At 34.3% G+C, this 8,429-nt stretch overlaps 1 pseudogene; it reads right to left on the reverse strand.

Annotated features, from left to right (window-relative positions):
* Positions 1 to 5,910: 5,910 nt before the first annotated feature.
* Positions 5,911 to 8,060, reverse strand: LOC100664993 (olfactory receptor 2T33-like; annotated as a pseudogene).
* Between the last annotated feature and the right edge of the window lie 369 nt (positions 8,061 to 8,429).

Below are 8,429 nucleotides of genomic sequence, written 5' to 3' on the forward strand. Positions count from 1 at the left end.
TCAGATTTGGAGACATATAAATAAGGAAAAGGGAATGCTGTAAGCATACCCAGAACACCTGGATGGCATCGTATCAGACAAAGGAGATCAACTCTTCTCCCCAAGGCTGTGGAGACGATTTAAACAGGAAACCTGAAAAAGCAGTAAGTGTTAGAGGAAGCGTAAGGCTAAAGTGCCCTCTAGAGAAAGTTAAAGGCAGAGAGATAAAAAAAAAAAAAAAAAAAGACAAAGACAAGCCAGCCCAGAAATTATTTTGGAGGAATGAAAAGAATTGGAAACCCTGAATTACATTAGGAACATAGTCAAATGTCCTAAATTCAACAAAAGATTGTTAGCCCTACAAGAAAACAAGAAAAGATGGCCCAGTTAAAGGAACAACACAAAGAAGTAAAAATTATTCCATGGAAGTAAGGATAATGAAAAAAAAGAGGACTTTCAGACAATAAATTTAAATATGATGAAAGAATTCAAAGATCACACAAATAGCAAAATAATGGAGATCACAAAAATATAAGAATCTTAATAAAGAGAACATAAAAAATGAACAGAAATACTAGAATTGAGGAACAAAATAACTAAACTGGAAGGTGCAAGAGAGGAATATAACAATAAGCTTGAGGAGGCAGAAGAAAGAGTAAGTGAACCAGAGGACAAAAACAACTGCGTTTACTGAATCCCAAGAGAAACAGAGGAAAAAACATAAAAAAATTGAACAATGCCAAATGGAACTGTGGAGCACTAGTAAGAGCATCAATATATGAACTATGGGAATTCCAGAAGGTGAGGAAAAAAGGAACATAAAGAATATTTGAAGAAATTATGACAGCAAAATTTCCAGACCCAAGTAAAGAAATGAACTTGCAACCCCAGGAAGCTTGGTAAACTCCAGTTAGAGTGAATCCAAAGAGGTCTTAACAAAGACACATTGTAATCAAACTACTGAAGACCCAAGAAAGAACAACAACAACAACAAAACAACTTTAAAGCATCAACAGAAAAACACAAATGAATATAAGGGGTCCTCAATAAGACTAAACACCAAATTTTTTGTAAAAATCTTGGAGTCCAGAAGGTAACAGAAAGATATATATAAAACACTCACAGATAAAAAATGCCAATCAAAAATTCTTTATCTGGCAATATTATCCTTAAAAATTAGGGTGAACTCAAGATATTTCCAGATAAGTAAAAGCAGTAGAAATTCATTACTACCAGGCCTGCCTTGAAAGAACTGCTAAAGGGTGTCTTTCAAGTGGAAAGAAAAGATCACTAGACAACCATCTGACCCAGTATATGGGGAAGAAAATGAAAATAAATAAATAAATAGATAAACAAACTAATAAATACAATATATCTAATAAATGTGATGGCACAAATGACAAGACCTATTGCAGGGTATTTGTTGTTGGTAAACTCGGTTGTTAGGTGCTACAAGCTTCTTATCATCAAATGCAAAAGAAATATGTAAAAGTTATCCTAAAAGGCACAGAACATAGAGTAATGTCAGAAATGATACATTAACAGAGAAAAGGGAGGGAGGAGAGGATTAAGGTTAAAAATAAGTATGTTAATATTGCATGTTACTTGCAGTTTATATGTTGATTTTGGGGATCAAGGTAAACTAGGCCATTGTAAATGTGAGGTTTTAAAGTGAAATTTTATGGTAACTGCTAAGAAAAAAATTAAAAATATATAAACATAAGATGAGAAGGAAGAAAAAAATGCACTCAACAGAAGAAAACAACTTATCACAAATAATGACAAATATCACAAATAATGTCCTATCTTTCTAAGAAAGGTAGGATAAAGGAATTATAAGACACACAAAAATCAAGTAAGAAAATAAGTCCTTCCTTATCAGTAATTAGATTTATATGGATTAAACTGTCCAAGCGAAAAACAGAGAGTGGTAGAATGGATAAGAAAACATGATTCACCCATATGCTGTCTACAAGCGACAGTTCTTTGACCCAAGGACACAAACGGACTGAAAGTTAAAGGATATGAATGAATATTCCATGAAATAGTAACCATAAAAGAGCATGGGTGGCCATACTTTTATTAGATAAAATAGACATTTAAGTCAAAAATGTATTAAAAATATCAAGGACATTATGTATTAATAAAAGGGACAATCCACCAAGAAAATGTAACAATCATAAACATATATACACCCAACATTTGTGCACCAAAAGCAAGTACTGACAGAACTGAAAGGAGTAGTAGACAACACTGTAATAACAGTAAGAAAATTCGATACACCATTGTCAGTTATAAACAGAATTTCCAGAGATTTGATTATTAAGGAAATAGAGGACTTGAGCAATACCAAAAACAAATTAGATCTGATGGACATATTTACAACTCTTCACCCAACATTGTGACTATACACATTTTTCTCTAGTCCATATGAATTGTTCTCCAGGATAGGCCATATGCTGTCACAAAACAAGTTTAAAAAGGTTGAAATGATACAAATGGCACAAAGTAATAATAGTGGAAATTAAAAATACAAGAAAAAATTAAAACCACATAAATATATGGAAACTAAACACACTCTATTAAACAATCAATGTGTCAAGGAAGAAATCAACAATGAACTAAAAAAAAAAAAAATACTTAGAGTTAATTGAAAATGAAAACACACATACCAAAATCTGTGGGATACAGTGAAGGTAGTCATTAGGGGAAAATTCATAGTAATAAATACCTACATAAAAAAAAAGAGAGAGAAAGAAAGAGCTCAAATCACAGTCTAATGCTAAAACTTGAGGAACTAGGGAAAAAAAGAACAAAGTAAGCCCAGGCCCACCAGAAGAAAGAAAATAACAAAGATCAAAGCAGAAATAGAGAATAGAAAAAACAATAGGAAGAATCAATAAAACCAAAAGTTGATTATTTGCAAAGCTCAACAAAAGTGACAAATCATTATCTAGACTGACAAAGGAAAAAAGTGAGAATGCAAGTAAACAAAATAAGAGTGAAATGAGAGCCATTACAACAGGTCCAGCAGAAATAAAAAGGATAAAAACAGAATACTATGAAAATTTGCACTCCAACGAATTTGAAACCAAACAGGACACGTCCTTAGAAACACATGACACATCTAAACTAACACACAGAGAAGTAGAAAATTTCAACACATTCATAACAAGAGAAGAGATTTGAATCAGTAATCAAAAACAATGCACAACAAAACAAAAACAAACAAATCTGGACCAGAAAAATTCCCTGGAGAATTTTACCAAATATTCAGAGAAGAATTGACACCACTTTTGCTCAAACTCTTCAAAATATAGAAAAGGAAGTAATACTGCCTCATACATTCCACCAGGTCTGCATTATCCTAATATCAGAGTCATAAGTATTCTGATATCAGAGCTACTAGGGCTCTAACTATAAGTAAATTATACCTCAAAAATGAAAAACATCAATACAGAAAAACTTCTTAATGATTTCATAAAAACATGTAGAAGAGAATAGATGGAAAGAGTCACAGATAGATCCAGAAGGGGTTGAATATAGCAGTTGGACATAGACCAAAGACAAGTGCATTGCCTACTCTTGATTCTTGTTTCTGCATGATGAGCTACTGTATGCTTAAGGCAAATTCCCACTGCAAATTTTGTTCCTACTAGTCATGTCTTTGTATGTACTCTCTACGTGTGGTAATACCTCTTTAATTTTGGAGAGCCATGGGAAACATAGCAGTTAATACATTTTGAAGATTTTCTAAATAAACTTTACCTAGAACTAGAAGTAGGCAATCCCCAAAGCAAAAAAAGAACAAAGAATTGGACACACGTACTTTGAAAATTATTTTGAAATTATTTTTTATTGTTAATTTCATATTTAATTTTATCTCAACCAGATAAGTAGTCCATACTATCATTTATCTGTGAATTAATAATATTTTTACCAATCACCAGCCAATTTTAATGTTTTACGTTGCTTGAATATAATGTTCACCCTGTGTTTAAGCTTCTTACAGATATATCCACTTGATTAGACTCATTGTCTTCTTTAAATATTTTTTTCCTTATCAAATTTTATGGAAACCCTGGTGGCTTAGTGGTTAAGAGGTACAACCGCTAACCAAAAGGTCAGCAGTTCGAATCCACCAGGCACTCCTTGGAAACCCTATGGGGCAGTTCTACTCTGTCCTAAAGGGTTGCTGTGAGTCAGAATCTACTCGAGGGAAAGGGGTTTGGTTTTGGTTAATATATTATTTTCTGATAGATGTGTCCTCAAGTCTACTTCTCTAGTGGATGAAATAAATAACACAATGAAATTTCCATAACTTCATTACTTAAGTCAATTTTATCCACTATGACAGATTATTTAGATGGCATAATTTTTAGAGTTTTACTTTTATCATGGATCTATCTTTTAAATGATCATTAAAAAGTAGTGTTCTCATTTCTCCTTGGTGAAGATCTTTGTGTTTAGTTCTTAGAAATGCAGCTATTGCTGACAGGAAACACAGTATTCAAAACAAATCACTGGACAGATATAAAATATACCAGGTAGGGGTAAAATCTCCGCAGCCCTATCTTTATATTTACCCACTGTATGATATTGGAATAATATTTAATTGGCCAAGTTTTAGTTTCTTCTTCTTCATTTAGAGGGATTGATATCAATAGTACTTATACCATAGGATTTTTATAAAAAATACAAAATAATCTTGATATGTTGTTTGGCATGGAGCATAGCAAATAATAGATGCTTAACATGGCAGCTCTCAGTTCTATTGACTCTGTTCTTTACGACTTCCTGTTATACTGATTCATGAATCTAATGTTCTCTGCCTGCATTACTAAAGATAATTCTTATAAAAATAAAACTATTTTCAATAATTTAACAAGTTTAAATACATTTTATAAATTAAAATAGTTCAATTTTAATGAATAAATTTTAAATTTGGTCAATTAGTTCATTCATTAATTGTTTCTCTTCTATTTTTTTTTGTGTGGTAAGTACATACGTAAAAAAACATTTGGGATTTCAACATTTTTTACATGTACAATTTGACACTTTGATTCATCATTTTGTGCAACCATCACCACTGTCCATTTCTTATTTTTTCCGTCAACCTTAACAGAAACTCAGTGCCTCCTGAGCAATGCCTCCCTCTTCCACCTCCCTACTACTCCCGGTAAGCACTAATAAACTTTGGTCTCTATGCATTTGCCTAATCCAGATATTTCATATAAGTGAGATCATACTTACCCTTTTGTTAGTGTTTTATTTCACTTAACATATTGTTTATAAGGATCATCCAAGTTGTAGCATGTATCAGAACTTCACTGATCATTATGGCAGAGTAATATCCCATTGTATGTATGTGCCACATTTTTTCAATTTATATGTTAATTGGAGGAAGTACATCCAGAATGCTCCTTGGAAACAAGGATGACGAGACTACGTCTCACATATTTTGGACATGTTTTCAGGAGGAATCAGTCCCTGGAGAAGGACATCATGCTTGGTAAAGTAGAGTGTTAGTGAAAAAGAGGAGGACCCTCGGTGAGATGGATTGATGCAGTGGCTGTAACATTGTGCTCAAGTATAACAACGATTGCGAGGATGGTGCAGGACCGGGCAGCATTTGGTTTGGTTGTACATAGGCTCGCTATGAGTTGGAACTGACTTGACAGCACCTAACAACAACAACAATATATGTTAATGAACTTTCAGGCTGTTTTCATCTTTAGCTATTGTGCATAGTGCTGCAATGAATATCGGTGTATATATCTATTTGTGTTTCATTTTTTATTCTTTGGGATATATAACTGGAAGTGGAATTACTAGGTTAATTCTACATTTAAATTCTTAAGGAAACTACAAAGTGTTTTCACAAGGGCTGTACAATTTTACAGTCCCAATAGCAAAGGATGAGGGCTACAATTCTTCCATATCCTCACTAACACCTATTGTTTTTTGTTTTGTTACCACAGACATCTTAGTGGAGTGATAACTCATTGTAGTTTTGAATTTCCCTAATAACTAATGATGATAAGTATCTTTTCATGTGCTTATTGGTGGTTTGTATTTATTTCTTCTTGGTGAAATGTCTTTTCAAATCCTTTGCCCATTTTTATATTGAGTTGTCTTTTTGCTGTTAAGTTTTAGGAGTACTTGATATATCTTGGATATTAAACACATATTAAATATATATTTTCCAACAAACATTCCAAATTTGTACATTGTCCCTTCACTTTCTTGGTAAAGTCCTTTGGTGCACAAAAGTTTTTAATTTTGATGAAGTCTCATCTGTCTATTTTGTATTTCATTGCTTATTCTTTTGGTGTCATATCTAAGAATGTTCCTATTCTGTGAGCAATGTTATGGTATGATTTTGAGATACCTGAATTTTTAAGATACACACGAATGTTTTTCAGTGATGACATCTAAGTAAATGAGTTCAAAGGTGGATTTTAAAAATAGGAGAAGATTATTACAAAATGTGTAAAATGGTAATAATTTTAGGAATTTATACAATTTTGACATTGGATAACCCTAAACAGTGGGACTAAGTTTATTGAGGTTTTAAGTTAGTGCATTTTCCAAGCCACCTTTTCAAGGCTTCCTTCACCTCATTGTTCCTCAGACTATAGATGAGGGGGTTCAGTACAGGGGTGAAAATAGTATAGAAGGCAGACACAACCTTATCGTGGTTAGCTGATCTATAGGATTTTGGTCTCATGTAGATAAAAATGGCAGCCCCATAAAAGAGTCCCACCACAGTCAAGTGTGATGAGCACGTGGCAAAAGCCTTCTTGCGGGCTTCTGTAGAATGCATGTGGAGAACTGCAGCCAGGATGAGACTATAGGAGATCAAGATGAGGGAGAAGGGCACGAGGAGCATTAACACACAGCAGATGTACATGATATTTTCGAAGACTAAAGTGTCAGCACAGGCCAAGCGCACCATCATGGGGGCCTCACAAAAGAAATGATTGATTTCATGTGCACTGCAGAATGGGAAGCTCAGGGTAGCAACTGCCTGCATGAGCCCATCAGCAGCCCCCATGAACCAAGACCCCATGGTCATTTGCAAGCACAGTTGCCAGTTCATGAGGATGGACTATCTCAGTGGGTGACACACAGCCACATAGCGGTCGCAGGACATGGCTGCCAGGAGAAAACTCTCTCCACCACCCAGGGTGAGTGAGACAAAGATTTGTAATCCACAGCCTGCAGGAGAGATGGACTTCTTGCCTGTCAGAAAGCCAGATGCCATTTTGGGCACAATGGTGAAAACCAGCATCATGTCCATGAGGGAGAGTTGGCTCAGTAGAACGTACATGGGCGTGTGCAGCCGGTGGTCCCTGTGAATCAGAAGAATCATGAGGGCATTCCCCATCAGGGAAGCCATACTTATGGTCAACACCACAATGAAGAGGAAGAGGTGGAACCTTGTGTGCTTAAAGAGTCCCAGGAGAATAAAATCTGAAGTGGCATTCCTCTTCTCCATTGCTTCTACTGGAGTGACAGTGCATATGAAAAGTTAGATAAGGAGAAGGCTCCCATAATTTAAAAATGTTAGTCTGACAGTATAACATTCTGGAAATGTACTGTATTTGAAATCCAGGGTTCTGATTCAAAGCCCTAGCCTCCTAGTTAAAATAATCCATAATAGCCTATCATTCCATTTCTCACTAGCTCAACTTCTTAATGTTTCACCTGAGGTCAATATGCCCTCTCATGCAATCGATTAGGTTGAGATTTTATTGACCTAATTTAGAGAATATAGTTAAATAGATAAAATTAGATCAAAAATAAATACAATTAAATAGTAGATAAAAATGTATTCTCAATTGTTAAGGATTAAAGAGTGGCAAAGAGTTACCATTGGCCTTTTCAACTACTAATATTGTATTATTACCATTTTTGTGTTACCTTTTTTTCAGTACTGATACCTATATTAACCAGTTGAGAAAAGAAACTCTCATGTTGAAGTCTGTCATTTATACTTTCTTGAATCTCAGATAATTTATATCCACCCTTTGGTATTCTGGAAACCCTGGTGGCACAGTGGTTAAGAGCTATGGCTGCTAACCAAAAAATCGGCAGTTTGAATCCACCAAGTTCTTCTTGGAAACCGTATGTGGCAGTTCTACTCTGATCTTCAGGATAGCTATGAGTGAGACTCGACTTGACAGCAATGGGTTTGGCTTTTTTTTCTATGGAATTCTAAACATAGTCACGTTTTTAAAAATACAAAAGTTAGAGTTTTATTTATGGTCATAGATTATTGTCTAAGATCATAGAATGAAACAGATGATTAAAAATTAAGCAAAATATCTCATTTGAAGAAAAATAATCTCCAAAGGAATAGACAAAAATTACTTTGTTCCTCTCATTAAGTAACGGATTTCATTCACCTGATTTTTAAAATGGAGATACTCTAGTACATTATTCCC

This window comes from Loxodonta africana, chromosome 2 (assembly GCF_030014295.1).
Source record: "Loxodonta africana isolate mLoxAfr1 chromosome 2, mLoxAfr1.hap2, whole genome shotgun sequence".
In the NCBI taxonomy this organism is placed as follows: Eukaryota; Metazoa; Chordata; class Mammalia; order Proboscidea; family Elephantidae; genus Loxodonta; species Loxodonta africana.